Here is a 13,414-nt window from a genome sequence, read left to right as displayed (position 1 = left end):
TCTATTATATGGATTACCCACCCTCCATTTTAACAATATTACAGTATAACTGAAAGCTATCGATTTGAACATTTAATAGGCTTTAAAAAATATTTTTATATAAATATAAAACAACATTTAATTTAAGTGAACTTAAAACAATCTTCAAATAAATCTTTTGTAATAAATGACACATTTAGCTGTGCCTTTAGTATATCAGGGTTCAACACTAAGGTTTTTTTTGTTTTGTTTTTCAGGTGGGACAGGTCAGATTTTTACCTGTCCTGCTAAAATGTACTAAAAAGTTATTTTTTGTTTTTGACCAATTTTGACCAAACTGTTTACCTTGTAAACAGTGCTTTTAGATTTTCAGGTAGGTCTAACAGGTAGGATATACTGTATACAGAAATTGAATGAAGTTAGCAAACACTTCACACTCTTCACTGCATAAATTATTAATGAAATATAGATTAATCCTTATTAAAGATACAAACGTTATTCAGTCAAGAGCAGAGAGGGAATTTCTCTTTGTCTTTTGTTCTTTGATTAACATTAATCACAGACAGCATACAGTACGTTTATTAGGCTGCTGTCACTTTAAGAGCTGACGAACATGACCCGGATCTGACACATACTATTTTCTCACAACTCTTTGATTTCATTTAACACTTTTTAACTCATTTAAGACTGTGCTTACAAGGATACTTGACAAAAAGGCAATTTTGGCATACATTTGTGTGTTTTTGTGCATTAGAAGTGAACGAGAACTAAATGAAGCGCTGCAGTGTTGTCTGAAGCGATATTCTGAGCATTTCGGGTTTGTTCACAGAGAGCCGATTCATAGAAGCGTGCCAGTAAAGATTTGAGTTCTTTTTAGCGTCTTATCGCGATTTAACGGTTTTATAGCACTTGAATGAATGATAGCGTGATCATATACTGTAGTGCGAAAAAAAAACAAAAAAAACATGCTGCGTTAAATACTTTTAACGCATTAAACTGAAAACATTTATTGCATGCGCTAATGCATTAATTTTGACAGCACTAATTATTATTGTAACCATTACTAAACTGAATTCTTAATGCATGTAATGCATCTTGCTGTCACTTTTTGGGGCAGATGACTGCATATCACTCTTTGATAAGAGATATTTATGCTAATGTAAACAGAAGGTGCTTTGGAGGTGATATCCAGCACATGAACAGCCAGCCACTATTTCGTGTACATTTTCATAACAAGTAGAGCTGGAGTCTTTCCTCACAAAGGCTCCTTGTAATACAGCACATCTCTGTGAGGCGAAGCATGAAGGTTGCACTCTGAGCAATGCAAATGTCACAGGGAAACCGGGGACGTCGAGCTTGAAAACGTCCTCAAAAGAGTGTGTGTTCTGCCAACCCAAATGTGACAGCATAAAAAGAGCAAGGTTTACTAACTAGGGTGATGAACCCTTCCTTCCTTAAGCAGGGCGGCCCTGCGCCGGCTGATGATAAAAACATTCCTGTTCCCGTTTCATTTATTTCATTTTTAACCTACTGTTTTGAGAATGAATGATTTGAATGAGGAAAGCATTACACCCATCATACTCCAAATGGGAAAGATTAATTTGGAAAACAGCCAGCGAAGCTAGTATATAGTAACACGGAGCGGAACTCTACAGTTGTTATGACGGTGCGCATTACCCACAACACCACATGGGAAGCTTCTGAGAACGTCTTGAGTTGAGGCTGGGATATTTGTATGCTAACAGATTGGAATGGAAATATTTAGCCTCATTACAAGGTTGGTAAGACTCAAGCAAACCAAGAGGAGCGCCAAGATACAAGAGTGCGCTTGAAAATATTTAGTCATGCATTATTCATTATTGTGATTCCTCTCCTGCCTCTAAGCTCATTTCCAGAGCACCGGCCATAGGCACGAGACACAGCAGAATGATTTTTCACACTTGGGTTGCAACAGTATTGCCAAAGACTGTTCACATGAGAAGGGTTTCTCCCTAAGGGTAAGGTTGTGTCTTTTAGTTGGTTGCATTATTTAAAGAAATAGTTCAACTCAAAATTAAAATTCTGCCATTATTTACTCATCCTCATGTTGTTTAGACCCTACAAGCTGGATTTTGGATTTTTTCCTGAGGGGTTGGGAACGAAATACAAATGTATACATTATTAAATCATTACGCAGCTTGTTGAACAATAGTTTATATTAACCAGGGGCTGTCATGCTCAAGCATATGTCCTTTTTGGCAGAATAAATATTCAAACAAATTAAAAATTAACAAATAAAAAAATATTATTGTGTCTCAGAAAAAAATAAGCATTTAGATTTAAAATCAGAAAATCTGTCACCTTATTAGGTATTGCAGTGAAATTTTCAGGACAATTAAGCTGAAATTTTACATTTTAATTTAAAGGAAATCAAAATGATATTTAAGTCCCCCTGTAGTCAATAATTTTATCCCTAAAAAAAAAAAAAAAAAAAAAAAAAAAAAAAACACCAAAATGACATTAAAATATTTTTTTTTTCTGTGAATTTTTTTTTTTTCATGCACAATAGCACAAAACCAGCACAATAGGAACTACCAGTGACATTAATATATGCTGATTGGCCGAACGCACGTGACACACCAGCACCCGCCATTTTAAAAAAGGCTGTGTAAACACACAGATTACAGATAACCTCACAAACTAACTCTATGAACATGAAAAACAGTGATAGCTGGGCCTCTTAACCTGAGGTGAGGTGAAAATCCAACGCAACTTTGAGGGGACCGAAACATGAAGCGAACCATGATTATGTATTTCTTTTACTTTTACCACAGCTCTGTATCTGCTGATCACTCGCATTCGTTTAGGTGGCATGAGCGCGTTTCGTCAACAGTTCATGTTTAGATAAGGCCAGATTGTTGACAATCATACACTGCTCAAACATTCTAAAACTCCACAAAACCAGTTGAAACAACTGGATTGAACACTTCAGTTACATTTTTTTTGAATGAAAAACCTTTAAATACATTAGCTACAATATTTATAATTTAATTAAGATAGGGCTTATTTGGACACATCGAGGGATTTATCCAGAAAGGAATTTTGCCCTTTGCCTGTTCTGTATCATTAGGCTGGCTATCCAACACTCTCCATACGAAAGACGGGACATTATAGTCGGGGAGCCAAAGTCTCAAAAATGGGTTGAACCTGACATGGTCTGTTATACTTTTTATTTGTGTTTTTTCTGTTAACTTTGACCCTAAGAACCAATAATTGGAGGGTCTGCTCTGCCGTAAATATCGCGAAAAAAAATTGTGGCCATTTTAGTGTATGCACCCTTTATTTTTTATCAGAAAAATGTGAAAAATGATTTTTTCCCTCAAATCCTCAGTGGGTTTGGTAGGCTGTCAATAAATGCACTCCAGATACAAAGAACACATTTGCTGACAACATCCACTGAAAAAATAACTCTTAAAACACATTTCTACATGATTTTGCATCAATTTAATGCAAAAAATTAGGCGTTTTCTCACTTTTTTCCAATATTTTCATCTTTACTTCAATGGCAATCAACTATTCCCCCAAGTTATGACATCAGTCAATATGTCATTCTTTTCACCAAACAGTATACTCACTCCACAGAAAAAATCATAAAAATCCAACCAAAATCAATGGATCTGTCATGATTTCACTAATAGTTGATCAGCAGGCTCAGAACCTCAATAGAATTGTAGGCTACTCTCAAAATTCCGAAAGACATGTAGTCCATGAGCCAGGGGGGTTGATCGGTATCATCGGGGGAAAAAATGCTATCATTGTTATTTGGCAAGGTATACACCCCTAGTATTAGAAAAATCACTATAGCAGTGCAGGGGTGGTAGCGAAATCACTTTTTTCAGCTCATGAAGTTACTAACCCCCTAAGATAAATTCCGTTTTTGAAATCTGGTGTATATCTGGTTTAGGCTCATGCTAGGGATATTGTCAATATTCTATAATATGGTGCTTGGTATCGCTGGAAAGGGGACCTTTTAGGCTTTCATTTAAGCCCAGTACTGAATCTGTCTGACAAACACAGAGGTCACATGACTTCTTTAAACCAGAAATAACACACATTTTTTCACAATTTCCGCCTAAACTAAAAATCCGCCTAAAATCGCTGTGCCATGAAAGAACACCACGGACACAAAACTCAACAACTTCAATACTCAAGGCACTCTGATGACTCAGAAAATGTATAATATACCCATACTATTTATTTGTGAGAGCCTTAAATTAGACTTGTGCAGCCAGCACAAGTCTTCAAAATAGAATAGAGCCAATAGAATGGACAAATAGAATACCCTAGTCCAGGGCCAAATGTTGTAATAAAAACACTTGTAATTGGTGTAACAAAATGTTTCTATCATGTATTTTGATATTCACCCACTTTCAGTTAGAATGTCAGAATGTAGCTCATGCACTGAATGTTGATGGATTTTGACAAGGTTTTGTCAGTAGGGATGCAACGATACCATTTTTTCAGAACCGATCCGATCCGATACCAAAAATTCTGAGTATCGGCCGATACCGATCCGTACCGATACCAGCGCAGTTTTTTTTTAATCAAGTAGAATTTCTATAACTCTGTGTTGAACTGATAATAAGAACTGAAAAAAAGAAAAACAACAACAAAAAATATATGATCATAATCTGACATAAATGCTATTATAAACTAGATTAGTGGATAATTCAGCAGTAAAATTTAGTCTAGAAAAATTACGAGTGCACAATAATTGTATAAAATTTGAACATTTTGTGAAAAAAAATGTTTAGTGCGGAACAAATTAGAGACAATAAGTGTAACACTAAATCTGGTAAAACTTTACACATTGCTCTTTGTATTGTTGTAAAATACATTCATGAAAAACAACAACAAAAATCAAAAATATAAATTATTTTATAGCCTACAATAAAATTTAGACATTTTTTAAATGTATAGCACAGCTGTTTAATGAGGTAGCAACATAATAGATAGGACAGAACAAGAACGGCTATTGATATTGTTTCATTGCGTCACTGTATTATGATATGAAAGGCTCCAATACAGAGCGGCACAAAGCGCTTATGCGCATCCCGAGCGCAGAATGATGCGCTTGAAGCAACATGAGTCACAGCGCGCAGCGCGTCGAGTCCGCATTGAAAAGTTTATAGCACAAAGAAAATACATATTGATGCGTAGTGTATTGTACAGTATCTATCTATGCAATAGTCTATTCCGCATTTTCTTTTAACAGTTTTAAATTTCAGTTACTGTGCGCGTGAAGAACAAATAGTGCTCTGACTTTACTCCAGTGTTGTGATCTAACAGACACCCGGTAGAAAGTAACATGATTAAGGTACAGCAATAAAGTCCAGCAAGATAGAGTTGTTTTATGCGAAACCATAGACCTTTATCTACAGATCAAGTATAATAATAGTAACACTTAATCATCTTGGAGAGAGTTTCATTGTGTTAACTGTTGTAACCGAACGCGACGCGCTGTTTGAATGAAGAATGACTGACAGCGCAGCTGAGGGAAACGTTTACGTGATCTTGAATTTAACGACTTAAATATTAATTTATATCTCACATTATACTATATAACGGCTTCAGAACACTTATAATATTGTGCACGAAAACTTATGGTGCTTTATAATGTTTGTGTGCCTTTTGTGGGGCTTAACAATAACACAGAATAGTATACGCACAATATCGGATTTGGATCGGCCTTGTCTGACCGATACCCGATCCGCCAAAAATGGCAGTATCGGAGCCGATACCGATACTGAGTATCGGATCGGTGCATCCCTATTTGTCAGTTTTGTGAAAAGATTGTTGGAATCAATCGCTGTAAAAATCTGTTATTGTCTATCCATTCTAAAAGTGCATCTATCCATTCTAAAAGTGCATCTATCCATTATAAAAGTCCATCTATCCATCATAAAAGTGCATCTGTCCATTATAAAAGTCCATCTCTCCATCATAAAAGTCCATCTCTCCATCATAAAAGTCCATCTATCCATTCTAAAAGTCCATCTCTCCTTTATAAAATTGCATCTATCCATCATAAATGTGCATTTATCCATTATAAAAGTGCATCTCTCCATCATAAAAGTCCATCTATCCATTCTAAAAGTTCATCTCTCCATTATAAAAGTCCATCTCTCCATCATAAAAGTCCATCTATCCATTATAAAAGTGCATCTCTCCATCATAAAAGTCCATCTATCCATTCTAAAAGTGCATCTCTTCATCATAAAAGTGCATCTATCATCATAAAAGTCCATCTCTCCATCATAAAAGTCCATCTATCCATCATAAAAGTCCATCTCTCCATCATAAAAGTCCATCTCTCCATCATAAAAGTCCATCTATCCATTATAAAAGTGCATCTCTCCATCATAAAAGTCCATCTATCCATTCTAAAAGTCCATCTATCCATTCTAAAAGTCCATCTCTCCATTATAAAAGTCCATCTCTCCATTATAAAAGTCCATCTCTCCATCATAAAAGTCCATCTATCCATTATAAAAGTGCATCTCTCCATCATAAAAGTCCATCTATCCATTCTAAAAGTGCATCTCTTCATCATAAAAGTGCATCTCTTCATCATAAAAGTGCATGTCTTCATGTTCATTTTATGAAGTATACTTAAGTAATTTTCAAGTATATTTTTAAGTATACTTTATGTAGTAAGTATACTAATATCAATGTGTACTTGTAGTAAAATTGTGTACTATTTCAATACTGCTTGGGACTAAATTGGCTCACTTTTCGTATTTTTAGTATTTGTAAGAGTAGTAAACTAAGTACACAACTAGGTTTCTCATTTGTAATGCATCTGTACTACAAGTGAACTTATAAGTATACTAGTTTACTGTTTTAATACAAGTAGTAAATTTTTTAGTTTATGAAAGTACACACTGATGTGTACTCTCAGTAAACTACTAGTTTCGTAGTTTATACTGCAAGTGTACTTGTAAGTTTTCTTTAAGTAAACATAACATTATACTTTGCACTTAACATGTAACATTATTATTTTTGCACTTGAAAAATACCTTTAACTGTACTTTAAATTTAAAAACATGTTATTAGCTTCATGCATCCTTTTTTAATCTTAACACTTGAATGTCAGTAAGTTTCATAAAGAAAGGCAACATTTTAAACAAAAAAGTAGAATTAGAGTAAATTGATTTACACGACCAGTGGACTAGCCTACAAAAGAGTTAACACAACTACAAGACAAGTATACAGTACTTTGAATTCTTAATTATTCTTTTAAGCAGGGTTCACCAATCTCAAAAGATTGGTGAACCCTGCTTTTAAGTATATCTGGATCAAAAGATTGAGTTCAAGTACAGGCCAAATATACCCGGGCCCGTATTCATAAAGAATCTTAATGCAAAGAGTCGCTCCTAGTGACAAAATTCTAAGAAAATTCTTAGAAATGTGGCCGTTTACTCTTAAAATTAAAGAAAAAAATCCCAGTAAAGAAAAAAGTAATTCAGAAAGCATCTTAACCCTTAAAAGAGGTCTTATGGTCAAAATTGTTAGGAGCACGGACGAAGACTTTTAAGAGGCTGAAGACTTTCTTCAGCAGAGGAGAACATGGCAGAAAGAAGAAGGAGAAGAAATCTGTTGCAGACAATGGATGACAGTGAGTTAATAAGACGCTAAAGATTAGATCGTGCATGGATCATGTTTGTGACTGATCTTAGAGACGCGCTAACATCTCCGACAGCGCAGAAATGCAATAGCGCCAGAAATGAAAGTAATCACTACATTACGATATTTGGCAACTGGGAAAATGCAACAATGCAGCAGTGTGTAATGTACACAGTCGCATGTAATTTCAAAGTGAAGGCTTAGAATAGACAAATCACAATTTTTTTCCTTCTTGGACTACCAGCCAATCACAGTCTTCAAAAGATTGTGTCATACATAGCAACGGGGTCAGCCCCGCCTCCTCACTAAGATGAAAGTTTTTGTCTTTTCCTTGCTCAGAGTTGTTCTCAGATTGGCCCCGAATCGCTCTTAAAGGAGTCATAATGTTGTGTTACCTTGGATACCCAAATGCTCTATTATAGTATTTTAGGCACTTCTAAAAAAGAAAAGTGGAAAAAAAATCAACACAGAGCCCCTCAGACCCTTATTTCTAAAGGCATTATTGTCTCGCGAGATCTGATGCGATGTTTTGGCTGTCGTGGACGGTCATTATAATAATGCAAATGAGGGGCGCATTGATTGGTTGCAGGAATGTATTTTACTACTTCCAAGCGGTACAAAAACATAGACAAAATACTGCAATAGCTCAATAAATGTGACGGTACTTATTGTTAGTGAAATTGTAATCACAACCAAAGAAAAAAGAAAAAATACACCATTGCCAGATACATTCTTACAGAAGCCCCACTAACTGAAAGCTATTTTCAAACTGCATGTTTTGCATGAGTTTGGCTAATAATGTTTAGTGGTATATTGTTTTCATACTTGCATTTAAACAGTTTTAGCCACTGAGCACGGACCCCTGTACCGTCACTACTGTAGCTGCTAGTGTAAAACAAAGTCGAAAGATGTGGCTAGCATTCGTAGAGTCCATTCCCCATGTTTACCTCGAAGGTAACGTTACATACAATAGCCGCATTAGCTGTTAGCTGCTATTTGTTAACCACAGTAGAGCAATAAAAACACAGTCTTACCTTTTCAATTTCTGGCAAGTCCCTGATGGTTGGGATGGCACCTTTTCCCAAACGGAGCTTCAAGGCCAAGTTCGCCTGATACTGCCCCAAATTTGTAAAAGATTCCGGTGTAAAATGTTTAGCACACACACCTAACGATACGCCACTTGAAAGAGTTGTTGGGACAGCGTCATTAAAAATGAATTTCATCCACTGTTCCCTGATAGTTTCGTCCGTTTTTGGTAGATAAAACACATTTGCATGTTGTTTGTGGCAGTCACCCACAGAGCATCTCAGGTGTGCACTCGATTTCTCCATCTTTCTCGAGTCAACTAAACTGAATCTGAGGGGGAGAGGGGCGGGCTTCCCACGGCATAGGTTTGCGGTGTCCATATTTGGTATATCCTCCCCCGTCTTGACGTCAAGAAGGGGAAGAAATCAAAATCTCGTTTTTTCGTGCGCGTGCACGTGGCCTATTTTACAAACCCCGAGGTAAACAAACGCTTCACTTTTAAATATCGGCTTCCCGGCCAGTGTATAATCATTATGCAATCATAACATACATTGATTCTCGTGGAAAAGTGAAATTTCTACATTATGACTCCTTTAAGCTAAGACTCCTACGTAAAAGTTTTTAAAGGAAAACTCCGGTCAAATTTAACATTGAGCTTATTTTTTTGTAAATTTGGAGTGCTGTTAATACAGAGAACAACGACAAAAATCGGTGTTGCCTACACCATTTTATCCACTTTTTAAAATTTGCACCCTGTTGACTTCAATGGGGCAAGTTTTAAACCTGCTTTTAGTCTCTTAACATCCTTGATGTGTCATTACAAGTGCACAGCCAATGTGAGTGATTCCTTCAGAGTGAACGCGGGTCAATCTGACTGCAGTAGATGTGTAAGATATGGATAAAAATGATAATAATTCAGCCAGCGCTCACATGGCTGTGCACTTGTAATGACACACCAAGGATGTTAAGAGGCTAAAAGCAGGTTTAAATATTGCCCCATTGAAGTCAACAGGGTGCAATTGAAGTCAACAATTTTAAAAAGAGGATAACATGGTGTAGGCAACACTGATTTTTGTCGTTGTTCTCTGTATTGACAGCACTCCAAATTGACAAAAAAATGAGCTCAATGTTAAAATTGACCGGAGTTCTCCTTTAAGCAAAATTAAGAGTTTTCTGAGAGGATTCTTAGAATCTTTATGAATACGGGCCCTGGACTTTTCTCTCAGTATACATCAAGTACACTGAAGTGTAATTTTAAGTATATTTCTGAGAAGTACATAAAATGTAGACTGAAAGTATACTTTCTTATTTTAAGTTTAAAAGAAGTATACTTAGTGTGAAAAACACCAAGCTTACATTAGCTACTGCTACTATTCCCCACCAATTCACAAGCACAAGAGAAAAAGTATTTTGTACTTAGATTGAATACCCCTGGAACTCAATGGATGTTGATTGAAGATGGTATAGTTATAGTGTTGTTATAACCAGTCAACTGAACCAACAATCTTTTCACAAAACTGACAAAACCTTGTCAAAATCCATCAACATTCAGTGCATGAGCTACATTCTGACATTCTAACTGAAAGTGGGTGAATATCAAAATACATGATAGAAACATTTTGTTACACCAATTACAAGTGTTTTTATTACAACATTTGGCCCTGGACTAGGGTATTCTATTTGTCCATTCTATTGGCTCTATTCTATTTTGAAGACTTGTGCTGGCTGCACAAGTCTAATTTAAGGCTCTCACAAATAAATAGTATGGGTATATTATACATTTTCTGAGTCATCAGAGTGCCTTGAGTATTGAAGTTGTTGAGTTTTGTGTCCGTGGTGTTCTTTCATGGCACAGCGATTTTAGGCGGATTTTTAGTTTAGGCGGAAATTGTGAAAAAATGTGTGTTATTTCTGGTTTAAAGAAGTCATGTGACCTCTGTGTTTGTCAGACAGATTCAGTACTGGGCTTAAATGAAAGCCTAAAAGGTCCCCTTTCCAGCGATACCAAGCACCATATTATAGAATATTGACAATATCCCTAGCATGAGCCTAAACCAGATATACACCAGATTTCAAAAACGGAATTTATCTTAGGGGGTTAGTAACTTCATGAGCTGAAAAAAGTGATTTCGCTACCACCCCTGCACTGCTATAGTGATTTTTCTAATACTAGGGGTGTATACCTTGCCAAATAACAATGATAGCATTTTTTCCCCCGATGATACCGATCAACCCCCCTGGCTCATGGACTACATGTCTTTCGGAATTTTGAGAGTAGCCTACAATTCTATTGAGGTTCTGAGCCTGCTGATCAACTATTAGTGAAATCATGACAGATCCATTGATTTTGGTTGGATTTTTATGATTTTTTCTGTGGAGTGAGTATACTGTTTGGTGAAAAGAATGACATATTGACTGATGTCATAACTTGGGGGAATAGTTGATTGCCATTGAAGTAAAGATGAAAATATTGGAAAAAAGTGAGAAAACGCCTAATTTTTTGCATTAAATTGATGCAAAATCATGTAGAAATGTGTTTTAAGAGTTATTTTTTCAGTGGATGTTGTCAGCAAATGTGTTCTTTGTATCTGGAGTGCATTTATTGACAGCCTACCAAACCCACTGAGGATTTGAGGGAAAAAATCATTTTTCACATTTTTCTGATAAAAAATAAAGGGTGCATACACTAAAATGGCCACAATTTTTTTTCGCGATATTTCCGGCAGAGCAGACCCTCCAATTATTGGTTCTTAGGGTCAAAGTTAACAGAAAAAACACAAATAAAAAGTATAACAGACCATGTCAGGTTCAACCCATTTTATTGAGCTTTTGAGACTTTGGCTCCCCGACTATTAACACCTATAGGCTATTGTCCTGCACCCCCACGATAAAGCCACTGAACTGCCCCCCTCCAAACCCCCCACAGGCTCTGAGAGGAGCGTCTGAGACAAAGAGAAGTCACAATTCAGACTTAACTCGCTATTCTAGACAATAGCATTATTAAAGTGTTGATAATGAAGGAATTTAATTATTTAGGCTAGCCTGCATGTAGTAGGGTAATATTTTTGTCATAAAAAAAGTTTATTAACTAAATATTTCATTATTTCAATAGGCTAATTGAAGAATTAAAACGCTACTTCGGTTAAGGCCAGCTTTTTCCAAGCAAAACGAAATACAAACTTCAAACTCATGTTCAATTGTTGTCATAAAAAAAAAACAAAAAAAACATTCAACTCAATATTAAATTCCACAGGGATCTTTCAACACGATCTCATGAAAGTGCAAATCTATACCACAAATTTTATTTTTCGTGCCATTTATACGCCAAAAATGTTTTTTTGCGTGCATGCTACGCACTATAAACCCCTTGAGTAGGATTAGGGGTGCAGAGTGCGTGCGTATTACACGCCATAAAGTGCGTATCACATGCACGCAAAAAAAACATTTTTGCCGTATAAATGGCATGAGAAAGTAAATTTGTGGTATAGATATGCACTTCTATGAGATCGGGCTGGATCTTTGGATCCTTAAAACCAGGGTGCGATTTGTGAATTAAGCAGCTAATAATGTTTTGCTAATATTACACAAACTATGTTCCCGTTAACCATCTCGGAGTCAGACAGCTGCGTTCTAAAATCAGCATCCTTAAAAACGCTATGAACAACTTAGAACGTCAGTGGAGAAAGGCATATAACATCGTAATATACATCATATACATAATTCCCTGCTATATTGTTAAATGTACATAATTTTACTCCCCTGCTTTGCAGCAGTTAATAATATGCTAAAGCCCGCTCGCACGTCGACGTGATTGGTTACAAGGTAGTTTGTGACTACAGAAGAAACACCGGTGATTTCAAACCACGTCTTTTTTTCACTGCAGTTTTTAAGAGAAAGTACTCAGCAATGGTGTTGACATGAATTTGCTCATGGTTTGTCTTAAAGCATATTAAAAACACCACATAGACATTAAGTTTTAGTGTGTCTCCCTTTAAATGCAAATGAGCTGCTGCTCCTGCACAGAGGGCGGAGCCTCACGAGCTTGCGCTCAATGTCAGGACAATCTCATCTCATGGAATAATATCAAAACAGAAACTCTCAGTAGCGGTGTTCATTTCGACCCAGAGTAGGACAATAATGCCCACAGAATCAGAGAATATATGCTGTATAGAAATAGAACAGGTATAGTCTAGTTTAATTACGGTTATAACTTATTTTTCATCTTGCTTTTATCCACTATTAGTACAAGCCTGTTGTAGCGGACTGAGTCCGAATGATGGCTTTAATGAGTTTAATGACGTTTATTGTACATCACACAAAAGATGAAGCGTCAGTTTTACTGCAGAAAATCACTGTAAGAGCTGAATAAACACAGTATAAGAAGTGTGCATTAAAGTCTTATCCATAAACTCTCTCTCTCTCTCTCTCTCACTCTCCCGAAGTACACAAAACACTCGTTACAACTAACAAATATATACACACATTTTCAGTCGGTGCTTAATAAACTGGTAAACTTTATATCCATAAAGTGTGCGCTCTCCCTTTCATTTCTGCCATGATCAGTAACGTTAGGCCTATCTCCGGAGACTGTAACCTGGATCATGAACAGTTGATACAGATCCATCCTCGAGTAACAGCGAGAGTAAATGAAGACTGCTATGTTCATTCTTACATCCAACATCCTAAATCACTTTAGAAGACATTCTTGTCTACACCTGCTCCGGCGTCAAAATATCTATGCTAA

At 36.3% G+C, this 13,414-nt stretch overlaps 1 protein-coding gene across 2 annotated transcripts in view; it reads right to left on the bottom strand.

Annotated features, from left to right (window-relative positions):
- LOC311281552 (uncharacterized protein) overlaps positions 1-13,414 on the bottom strand; it is a 144,386-nt gene that overhangs the window by 22,327 nt on the left and 108,645 nt on the right. The window lies entirely within an intron of this gene.

This window comes from Rutilus rutilus (assembly GCF_951802725.1).
Source record: "Rutilus rutilus genome assembly, chromosome: 22".
In the NCBI taxonomy this organism is placed as follows: domain Eukaryota; kingdom Metazoa; phylum Chordata; class Actinopteri; order Cypriniformes; family Leuciscidae; genus Rutilus; species Rutilus rutilus.
This window is presented reverse-complemented; position numbering and strand designations above follow the sequence as displayed.